The sequence below is a fragment of the Lepidochelys kempii genome, chromosome 3, assembly GCF_965140285.1.
Source record: "Lepidochelys kempii isolate rLepKem1 chromosome 3, rLepKem1.hap1, whole genome shotgun sequence".
Taxonomy (NCBI): domain Eukaryota; kingdom Metazoa; phylum Chordata; order Testudines; family Cheloniidae; genus Lepidochelys; species Lepidochelys kempii.
Window position 1 is genome coordinate 194,611,469 of NC_136382.1, and position 11,305 is coordinate 194,622,773.

At 40.0% G+C, this 11,305-nt stretch overlaps 1 long non-coding RNA gene across 2 annotated transcripts in view; it reads right to left on the reverse strand.

Moving 5' to 3' along the window:
• Positions 1-9,582, reverse strand: part of LOC140909655 (uncharacterized) — a 95,971-nt gene extending 86,389 nt beyond the window's left edge. Inside the window, exons 1-3 of one of the 2 annotated variants that reach the window (XR_012158313.2) lie at positions 9,052-9,582; positions 8,409-8,545; positions 7,016-7,222 (exon numbers count right to left, since the gene is read on the reverse strand). This is a non-coding gene — a long non-coding RNA (uncharacterized LOC140909655). Of the gene's footprint in view, positions 1-4,018; positions 7,223-8,408; positions 8,546-9,051 lie in introns of those variants that run through there. The other variant, XR_012158312.2, reaches the window with a different exon arrangement.
• Between the last annotated feature and the right edge of the window lie 1,723 nt (positions 9,583-11,305).

The window sequence follows — 11,305 nt, forward strand, 5'->3', positions numbered from 1 at the left end:
TGTTCAGTGTGTTTGTGTCTTAGGCTCTTCATGCACACATACACCACAGGATGCCAAAATATCGTCCAGCCCACTTGTTTCCAACCACTTAGTCAGGCACTTGAATGGTTTTCAAATCTTGTTAAAAACTAGAAATGGTGCTGTCACCTCTTATTCTTATTCTATATTCTGTATGTTGGTCAGCATGGAAAAGGGAGGGTGAAAGAAGAGGAAAGGTAGATAAGAAGGATGTCTTCCTTTGAGAGGTAGGATGATCTTGTGATTAAGGTTCTACCCTGGGCATCCAAAGACCTGGTTTCAACTGTAGGCTCTGCCATAGAATTCCTGTGTAGACCTGGGAGTTTTTCCACGAAAAGTTATTTCATCACAATATACTGATTTTGTGGGAAATGATCCATTTCAACACATTTTTTTACATGAAAAAATGGGAGTTTCTAGACTAAAAATACCCGATTTCTGGTTTGAAAGAGTTTTTTGTTTTGAAATGTAAATTAATTAGGTTAAAAAACATTTGATGGTCAAAACTGAAATGAGACATTTTGAAATTATTGAAATGAAACATGCTGATTGACCTAAACTGAAATATTTTTTTGGATTTTTAGTTCATGAAAATTTTCAAGCTTTTGACTTTTTGTCCCAATTCACGATGGGAATTTTTTTCAATATCTCACCCATTTCCCATACAGTTCTATTCCTGTGTGATCTTGAACAAGTCACATAGACCCAGATCCTCAAAGGTCATTAGGCACCTAACTCCCAATGGGAGCTAATAATTGTTATTGCCAATGGGAGTTAGTTGCCTAAATACATGTTAGGATCTGCGCTTTAATCTCTTTGTGCCTGGGTTCCCCAAGATGTGAAGTGGGAATGATATTACTGTTTTCTAACAACTTTTGTCTGTTTTGTCTATTTAGATTGTGCCCTCTTTGGGCAAATTGTCTCTTACTATGAGTTCCTAGCACAAAGGGGTCCCAGTCTTGGTGATAGCTTGTAGGAGCTACTGTAATACAAATAGTGAATAATAATGCTAAGAAAAGATAACTATGAGTGGGGTGGGCCTCTGCTACATATGAGCATAGATAATAACAGGAAGCTAACGGAACATCTCTATGAACTAGTATTTATTGTTCACGATGCCTCTGGCTTTCCTGTTTAGGAAGTTTGATTATTTGAAATTCAGTAAAACAAAAACTGTCAAAGAAGAATGACACAGGTTTGTATGTGTCATGCCAATACATGTGGCAAACCTGTTAATGGTGCGCCCAATAATGGATGTCACACTGCAATACATACGCTGAGAATCCTAAGGCATTTGCAGTATGGTTGAGTAGTACTTATCAAATAATTAATGTGGCAAATTTCAAATATTTTAATAAATCTAATTCCAAGGTATTTGCCCAGATGACAGAACTAGACAAATAATTTGCTAATATAATTTTCAAATAATTGTTTTGAATTAGATGTGGGTTTTTTTAGAAGGGTAGCATGGTGAATAGAGTTTATGGGTCAACTAATAATGTATTTAGGAACAAAGGACCAGATTCTGAGATCCTTACTCATAGTCTGTAGCATCTTACTCCACAAGGGGTCTCATTGACACCTTAAGAGGAGTAAGGTACTATTCAGGATGAGTAAGGGTGTCAGAATATGGCCTATTGGCACTGCCCTGTTGAATCAAATAACTGACCCTTCTAGTCCAGTATCATGTCTCAGACAGTGGCCAGTGTGCGGTGCTTCAGAGGAAGATACAAGAAACCCTTCAATTGCAGTTATGGGATAATCTGCCTCAGAGAAAGTTTCTTCTTAATCCTTAATAGGTGGAGGTTGTCTTATTCCTGAAGCAGGAAGGTTTATATCCCTTCCAAAACTCATTTTTGCTGTTGTTTTGCTTATAAGATTTTGTTTTAAGTCCTTATTATTGTAAGTCTGGATCTTGTTCTCTCTGTATATAGCCAGCTCTCTTTCAAAGTCTAAATTATTTAATTTGCTTTTTAATAAGGCTTGCAAGGTACGTAAGCATAGTAGAATAGTATGCATTCAGCTGAGGATGTTGTTAGCTGAAATACCTTCCAGATGTTTTGTTAAATCATATTTGCCAAGTGCAGTAGTGCCTCCATTTTGTCCATAGACCTAAAGAACCAAGTTACTGCCAGGGTGATTTACCCTTGGAAATTCACTGAAATGTACTAGGCAATTACTAAGAACAAATCTGTACTAAGAATGAAAATAGATAATGCGACATAGGGCACATCTTCAGTTCACACATAAGAAGTTCATGGACGGCAAGGAAAGTCTAACTTTTCCAACCCCCAAAGAAACATAATCCAGAGTTTATATCGGATGGTTTATGGGAGTTTATTGGAATATCCAACAGGGTTCATGTAGTGTGTCACAAGGTAAAGCCTGTTCATTGGTGATTTACAAGCAGCATGTGCCGGTGTTACTGTAATTTATAGAACACAGATGGTCAGGGAGCGCTCCTGCTGACTTATAGCCGAGTAAGAAACTGAGCCCTGTGTATCATCTCCTGCGGGTACCTCCAGCTTACTTCCCAAAATCATGCACTGATATAGATTAGTCTTCTAATCTAGAAGATTCCAGAGAGCCATACCTTTTCAATATGTGATCTACTTCAGAAGAGGAAAAACTACAATTGATTTAAGATGAAAAACCAGGCTTAACCAAACTACACCAAAGGAAAATTGCTTTTACGATAATAACTTCCTTTCTCAGGGTTTGTATTTTAACTGATGCTTTTTATCACCTGTTAAATTGATCAGGGAAGCATGACAATCCCCCTTCCCATTTTATGTACACTTCCAAAAAAAAAAAACCCAAATAGCTTGGCCTAAATGCTTTTTTTTTTTAATCTATGCTAAATCATTTTGAAAAAGAACATATCCTTGTGCTATTGTTTTCCTTGTGCCCGCTTTATGATTGTTCTTTAACTCTGCTCTGAGTGCTCTATGCTGCCACTGTTGCCTTCTTTCTGACACACAGCTACAGTACGACAGTCCCTGGCTTCTTTCTACAATATTAGATAATTGCCTCTTTTATTACGAGACACTCCAAGGAGGTGGGCTCTGGAGGAAGGTGTCAGGAGAGAGGACTTTGTTTAATGTACTTCTGATCTGAGATTTAAGAAGACTGAATAAGAAATGTGTTTGTTCACAAATTAAGACTCCACAATTCTTAGTTTCTGAAATAGCTTTCAATACATTTGTTTAAAGCCTTTAACGTTTTTCACTCTGACGCTACCATATTGAATGGAAAGAAAAACCCCTTGAAGGTCAAATGAGAAATGGCCTGAACCATTGGGCAGCAGCAAATGCATTCAATGGTAACATTTTCTGCATCATCACACAACACCTGGCCTTGCCAAGTGTGACACTGGGTCAGGTGCAACTCAGAATAGCTCCATTGACTTTAATGGAGCTGTGCCAGTTTATACCAGTAGAAGATCTGGCCCATTGTCTTTTCTGCTGTCTGTCATCATGCTTCTGGCTGATGGGAGTCATCCCGCTGAGACATGTTCTCTCATACCAGTTTTGTCTGGCAGAGTGTGGTTCCACTATACCCACCCAAATAAACTGGTGGTTGCAGGTCCTGTTCAGCACAAGGATATCCATCTGCACTTGGCAAGAAGTGTCCAGCATGGTTCCCGCACTTGGTGTTGTCCTGTTGGTGTGAGCCAAGTCAACCAACACCCATTTAACAAAGCACGGTGGACCCCCATTTTTAACAGTGATTGACTGCATTTTGTTCAAACGGGTCTTGGACTCAGCTGACCCTGTGCCAGCAGGACAACCGAGGAGTTGCCAGGAGGAGAGGGGCAGAAACTGAGCTTGACAACTATTGCCAAACACAGCTGCAAACTCTAGTGCAAGACACACACTTAAGAGTTAACACTCAACTAGAAGACTTGACTTTTCCACTTAGAAAGGACGCTGAGAGTATGTAGTGGAAGGGAAAAACCCCTTAAGTTGTTTTCTTATCAAGCCAAAAAAAAAAAAAAACCCAACACAGAGAAAAGAACCAGAAGGAGAGCTGTAATGGAAATAAAATTGACAGCCTCTCAAAACTCAGGTGGCACTTTCCCTTTCCAGTTAATTACAGTTTTAATTACACGGCTTCTTGTGACTCCTTGATACCTAATAAACTAGACTCTGTGGGGCGGCAAAGTTGAGTTTTGCTTGAACTGCAGGTGTAAGGCTCGGCATGAAACATAAATCAACTTCTTAAACATGTTCCCAGGGTGTGTTCAAGCTTTTTCTTCCTGTTTGCTTGTAAAAATCACATCTTTTCACCATTGTTGGTAAAGAAATGATTGAAGCTCCTACTCAGTGAATAATAGCTTTGTGTCTTTGGCTCACTAGCCCCTGTAAAATCCCTTCTACCATGGTTAGTAAAAATAGAATACAGTTGGTCTTAGGTCTGATAAATCCAAATAAATAATAAATATATTACACACACATACACGTGATAATTTTCATGATAGCTTTATTATTATAAATACACACACACAGAAAACAGTGCATGAAAATAAGGAGGTAGCCTCAACCATAGATATCTTCTTTTTGTAGACTTCTATTTGAAAACATAGAACCAATACATGTTCCTTGTAAGCGCTGGGTTTGGAATTTGTGATCAGAGCAGTTCAAGTGCAGAGCAATATATTATGAGTTAGCAGGGTGTCTGACTTGTTGCAGTACAAGACAGAGAGGAACATGTTCCAGAAGTTGCCATTGGTCTAAACCCTGAAACATCTGATGGAGTTGTGAGCAGCTTGCAGTCCTAGCGCAGCAGCAGGGATGTCTGCAGTTGATCAGCTCTGCCATAACTAGTAAATGTCACTATGGTAAATGTGGATTGCAATAGACGGTTTTGCAGAGCATAGTGATAATTCTGCCAACTCTCCCTTCTTCCCTCCTCCCAACCACAAAATGAAACAATAAAAAAAGGAGAGGAAAGAAAGCCTAACATATGGTGTTTGCATGTCAGCAGAAAATATGAGAGATCAGGTGGAAAAATAAGCTGCATGAAGGGTTTTGGGGTAGAATTTCTGGTAATTTCAAAATTATAAACATAGTTAATGAACTATTAGGTATCCATCCTGCCTCGGGATCCTCTAGGCCCCTATCCTGCACTGGGATCTGCTATTATACTCCCCTGCACCCGTGCTGAATTGGGATCCTGTGTGAGCACAAAGGTCTGCACTAGCAAAAGCTAATGCAGGTTTTGGGCACTAAAGGTTAATTGTCATTTTGAGGCCTGGTTTACGCCTAAAAATTAGATCAACCTAGTTATATCGCTCAGGGCTGTGAAAAACGTCAACCTAACCCCCACTGTAGACACAGCTCGGTCAACGGAACAATTCTTCTGTCAATCTAGCTACCACCTCTCGGAGAGGTGGATAACCTATATCAATGGACAAACCCCTTGCGTCAATGTAGGAAGCGTCTACACTACAGCACTATAGTGGCACAGCTGCAGCCCCATAGCTGTGCTGCTGTAGCAGTTGTTGTGTAGACACACACTTAGAAAAGTTAGATTTTATATGGTCTACAGAATGAATAACTTCACCATTCCTTCCACATCTTCCTAGCAGCTTAGACTGGTTCTTTTAAAAGGGGAGTTCTTTTAATGTCATGGTTTAAACACTAACTTCTTATTGTGATGTGTCTGTTTAATATTTTGTATTGTCAGTGCAGACAATAAAATTGTATTATATGGCGGACACTGAAAAAATAAATACTACAGATATGTGGGCCAGATCTGACTTTAGTAGCACAAATGTAAATTTGTAGCTCTATTCAGCAGAACTGAGATCAGAATCTATCTCATTTGTATTTAAACAAGGATTTTCTAGCTTTCAACCTTCATCCTGTTCCTGATTACTAGCAGTTAATGGCTATCAGGGGGGCCATACCATCCTTAACCATATCCTCACCTGGGGAAAATCAGTGGCTTCCATTGATGCCAATAGAGCTATGAAAATTTACACCATCTGACGAGCTGTTTCTATGAGTTTGTTTTTTTAAAAAACAGAATTGTGCACTTAACGTTCGTTCTGCAGCACACCTCGGCAGCAGAAAAGCCAATTACCATCACTGGCACTGGACCCAATCTTGCAACCCTTGCACATCCCTGATTTTCCCCATATTCCACATGGCTCCAGCTGTACAGCGGACAGGACTTCAGCAACAGAAAGCCTTATTCAGCATTTTGCTCAAGTAAATGTTCCATGGACTTTGGGTGAGGAAAGATGCTGCATAGAGGCCAGACAAAGCACTTTCCTTTCAATTTTTGGTGGTCCAAATCTATTGGGGCCTGATTCTGGGGTCCTTACCAAGGCAAAACTCCAAAGGATTTCAATATTGAGTTCAACATGAATTTTACCTGAGCGAGGACTGCACTGTCAGTCTGCCTTGTGTCTGAGTGGCACCATTCTTCCTTTCAGCCCAACTTTTTTTGCCATTTGTTATTGTTATTATTAATAATAATGATTAACATTATTAAATCGCAGAGGAAAACACTGTTTTTGGCACTGAACATCTTGGTCATTTTAAAACCATTGTTGCAAAAGGCAAAATTACCCCCATCTTCCTTTCACCTGTATTGTTTAGTAATGTAAAAGAGTACATGTTTGCACAATATATTTCATTTTCAATATAGACTGTAAACTATAATTTAGGGAAGCAGGCCCATTGTATACTCATTGGGCTGAGTTCCCACTGTGCCTACACAGATACTGGACCTGGGGAGAGAAGGGCTGATAGAGAGCTGATCACGGTGAGAATCAGACCATTGCCTGTTGCCACTGAGTAACATTTACATAAGGTACTTACTAAAGAGTAAAAGAGAGAGAAATATTAACTGGACACTTGCAGTTCTTCAAGGCTAACTCATGTACCAACATACACTGACATACACATTCATTAACATTTCATTTATGGTGTGTTGTATGATTAAATGCAGTAAAAGAGAACAGAAGCAAGAAGACCTGAGTTCTTACCTTTGATGCTTCTCAGCCGCTCATCTTCTATCACATTGCTCTGACTCTGGCTCCCGCAACGATGCCAACCTCATCTGCCAGTTTGTCAGCTTCTCACGCAAATGTCTCCACTAGGGCTGGTCAAAAATTTTCCACCCAAAAAAGGTTTTCAGGTAAATGAAAATCTTGATAGAAAGTGTCTGCTTTCCACAGAAAATGTAGACTTTTCTTCAAAAAAACAAATTTTGAGTCAGAAATGTATTAGTTTTTAGGTTTTCAACCAAAAGTAGAAAAATTTCACAGAAAATTCAGATGAAAACTATTTTCCCCTTTTTCATCAAAAAATTCCATGGTGGGGGGACATTTTCCAACCAGTTCTAGTTTCCATGCCTTCTTCCACACTAGCCAATATATATGAAAAGCCCTGCCTTATCCATAGCACCATTACACTCTCCTCCTTCATATCCCTCTTCAAAACCCATATCTGGTATAACACTATAAGAAATGAGCTCCAACACTGAAGGCAGATGAAAAGAAGTACATAAGAATGTCCATACTGGGTCAGACTAATGGTCCATCTAGCCCAGTATCCTGTGCCACATGCCCAGGGGCAGTGTACAGAATAGGGCTGTTGGAGCAATTCACTTCTGTCTTCTGGCAGTCAGAGATTTAGGGTCACCCCAAGCATGGAACTGCATCCCTGACCATATTGGCTAAAAGCCATATATAGTCCTATCCTCCATGAACTTATCTACCTCTTTTTTTAACCCAGTTATATTTTTGGCCATCACAACATCCCATGGCAATGAATTTCACAATGAGTGCATTGTATGAAAAAGTACTTCATCTTCTTTGTATTAACCCTGCCGTTTATTAATTTCATCGGGTAATCCCTGGCTTTTGTATTGTGTAAAAGGATAAATAACACTTCTCTATTCATTTTCTCCACAATATTCATGAGTTTATCATATCTCTATAATATTTCCCCGTAGTCTCTTTTCTAAACTGATATCCATAATTGTTTTAATCTCTGCTCAGATGGAAGCCTTTCCATACCTTGATCATCTTTGTTGCCCTTCTCTGAACCTTTTCCAGTTCTACTATATCCTTTTTGAGATGGGACTACCAGAAATGGACAGAACTGGATAGTTAACACTTAAAGTATCTATATGGAGGAGGGAAAAAGAAGTCCTACTGTTAACTACGGCAAAGGAAGTGTTGTTGTGTGCAGAGTGTATTACTTCTAAAGGTTGTTGGCATACTATGTTTTCATAATGGCATAGTAGATAGTGCATGAAGGGATATTAGCTGCAAAAATTATTCCTTTGGGAAGGGAGCTTGGAACCCAGAGCACATCTGTACAAACCTTTCCAAAGAAACAAAAGGGCAAGAAGGTAAGCTTGTCCTTACTCACCTGAGCCATGCAAAGGAGGATGTGGTGAAAGGATAGGGTACTGGCAATGTGATGGATTTCAAAGGCATCCTGCTTTGAAAGCCAGCCAGGGGAAATGGATGGTAGGGTACACCTTAGTGTTGCTCCTAAGAGGAGATCTGAAGTGAATTGAACAAAGTAGCAGCTTAGAAAATGAAGAGCACTAATCACCTTCACAGCCCCTGGCATAGGAGCTATGTCAAGGCATACTCTGTTCCAGAAATCTGCAATGGACCTTTGGGGACTGCTGTAGGCTCCCATAAGTTAGAGCAGCAGTGAGGTAGCTCTAACTTACTCCGGGGAAAGAATTGGCTCCAGCAGACCAAGACATCATAGATCCATAGTCTGACGTACTGTCTCACACCGGCAAAAGATCTTCCCCCAAACAATTCCTACCACAGAACTTTTAGAAGATGCACTATCATGAAGCACTGGCAGGAGTTAAAGCCTCCTTTACCTTCTCTCCCCTCAGGTTCTGCACCATATACAGTTCATCTGGTCCCGAGAATCACAGTCACAATGTAAACAAGAATCTTTGGTTTGTAATAAAAGCTGATGCAGGCACACAGTGCATCGAAGAAAATGGCTGGAAAGAAATTCCAATATATAGATACATTTTACTTACCAGTTAACTTTGTGGAAAACTTGCAGTCTGAAGTGCCCAAGATACCTTTACGTCGCAGTGTTGTCAGCTCTCATGGTTGAATCATAAAGTTAATAATATTTTTTTTACATGTAGACTCTGCTACCGGAATCCTATAATTAAGTTAGTATTTCAGCTTTCAGTTTTAAAAAAAGGAGGAGTTTTGCCCTCCTGCTTGCAGAGAAAAGATTGAAAACCCTAAAAGCTGAAAAAGGAGCTAGCAAAAAAAAAAGGACCCCTGGTTTCTTATTTTTAAAAATCTTACTATTTTTAAGCCAGGTTCATGATTTTGAACACTTGGGTTGGCAATACGGCAACTCTGATGAAAATATTACTCTACATTATATTTAAATACCCAACTCAGTACAAATCATCAGCATAGTGAGAACAATATAGGATACAACAGAATTTTTTCATTTTCAGCTCATTGCAAATTTTTGGGGCCAACTATCTGTAAATGTGTCCCTTTCTGGAACATCAAGTAAAGCTATTGTGCTAACTTTACTTTTTAGATTGTGCTACACAAACTTAGTTTTCACTCACTTGTCAGAGCAAGATAATTTTAACAAATGCAAACTCATTGGGGGCAGGAACTGTCATTTACAATATGTTTGCACTGTGATAGTCTGATGTAGTTGATCTATAGGTGCTGTTGCACTAAATATGTATAATAAGGTTACACTGGTGAAATTAAGAACTCTAGAAGTTAAAAAATCATATTAAACCAATTAAGTAAATAAAAAGAAGGTTAGAACATCTAACTCTCTAAGGTATAAAGTATAAAGTGGTGGATGTGTTGTTCCTTGACTTTAGCAAAGCTTTTGACACTGTTTCCCACAGTATTCTTGTCAGCAAGTTAAAGAAGTATGGACTGGATGAATGGACCATAAGGTGGATAGAAAGTTGGCTAGATTGTCGGGCTCAACGGGTAGTGATCAATGGCTCCATGTCTCGCAGCCGGTATCAAGTGGAGTGCCCCAAGGGTCGGTCCTGGGGCCGGTTTTGTTCAATATCTTCATAAATGATCTGGAGAATGGTGTGGATTGCACCGTCAGCAAGTTTGCAGATGAGAGGTAAGATGGGAGGAGAGGTAGATACGCTGGATGGTAGGGATAGGATACAGAGGGCCCTAGACAAATTAGAGGATTGAGCCAAAAGAAATCTGATGAGGTTCAACAAAGACAAGTGCAGAGTCCTGCACTTAGGACAGAAGAATCCCATGCACCGCTACAGACTAGGGACCGAATGGCTCGGCAGCAGTTCTGCAGAAAAGGACCTAGGGGTTACAGTGGACGAGAAGCTGGATATGAGTCAACAGTGTGCCCTTGTTGCCAAGAAGGCCAATGGCATTTTGGGATGTATATGTAGGGGCATTGCCAGCAGATAGAGGGACGTGATCGTTCCCCCCTATTCGACATTGGTGAGACGTCACCTGGAGTACTCTGTCCAGTTTTGGGCCCCACACTACTAGAAGGATGTGGAAAAATTGGAAAGAGTCCAGCGGAGGGCAACAAAAATGATTAGGGGACTGGAACACATGATTTATGAGGAGAGGCTGAGGGAACTGGGATTGTTTAGTCTGCAGAAGAGAAGAATGAGGGGGGATTTCAGAGCTGCTTTTAACTACCTGAAAGGGGGTTCCAAAGACGATGGATCTAGACTGTTCTCAGTGTTAGCAGATGACAGAACAAGGAGTAATGGTCTCAAGTTGCAGTGGAGGAAGTTTAGGTTGGATATTAGGAAAAACTTTTTCACTAGGAGGGTGGTGAAACACTGGAATGCGTTACCTAGGGAGGTGGTGGAATCTCCTTCCTTAGATATTTTTAAGGTCAGGCTTGACAAAGCCCTGGCTGGGATGATTTAGTTGGGGATTGGCCCTGCTTTGAGCAGGGGATTGAACTAGATGGCCTCCTGAGGTCCCTTCCAACCCTGATATTCTATAATTCTATGATTCTATGATAAAGAAAACCAGATCTTATTATAGTACTGTTTCTATGTACACTGGGGTAACAGTACTGCTTAAAAATAAGGAAAGTATTTAAAGACAAGCCAAAAGAGAGAGAGAGAGAGAGAGAGAGAGAGAGAGAGAGAGAGAGAGAGAGAGAGAGAGAGAGAGAGAGTATTTGGTTGGCATTGATAGCAAACTTTTCAAAAAGCCCTGGAACAGTTAAAAAGAATTATAAAGAATTTTGCCGGAATTGAAGAGAAAGCACTTTCCACAGTGGCATACGTATCT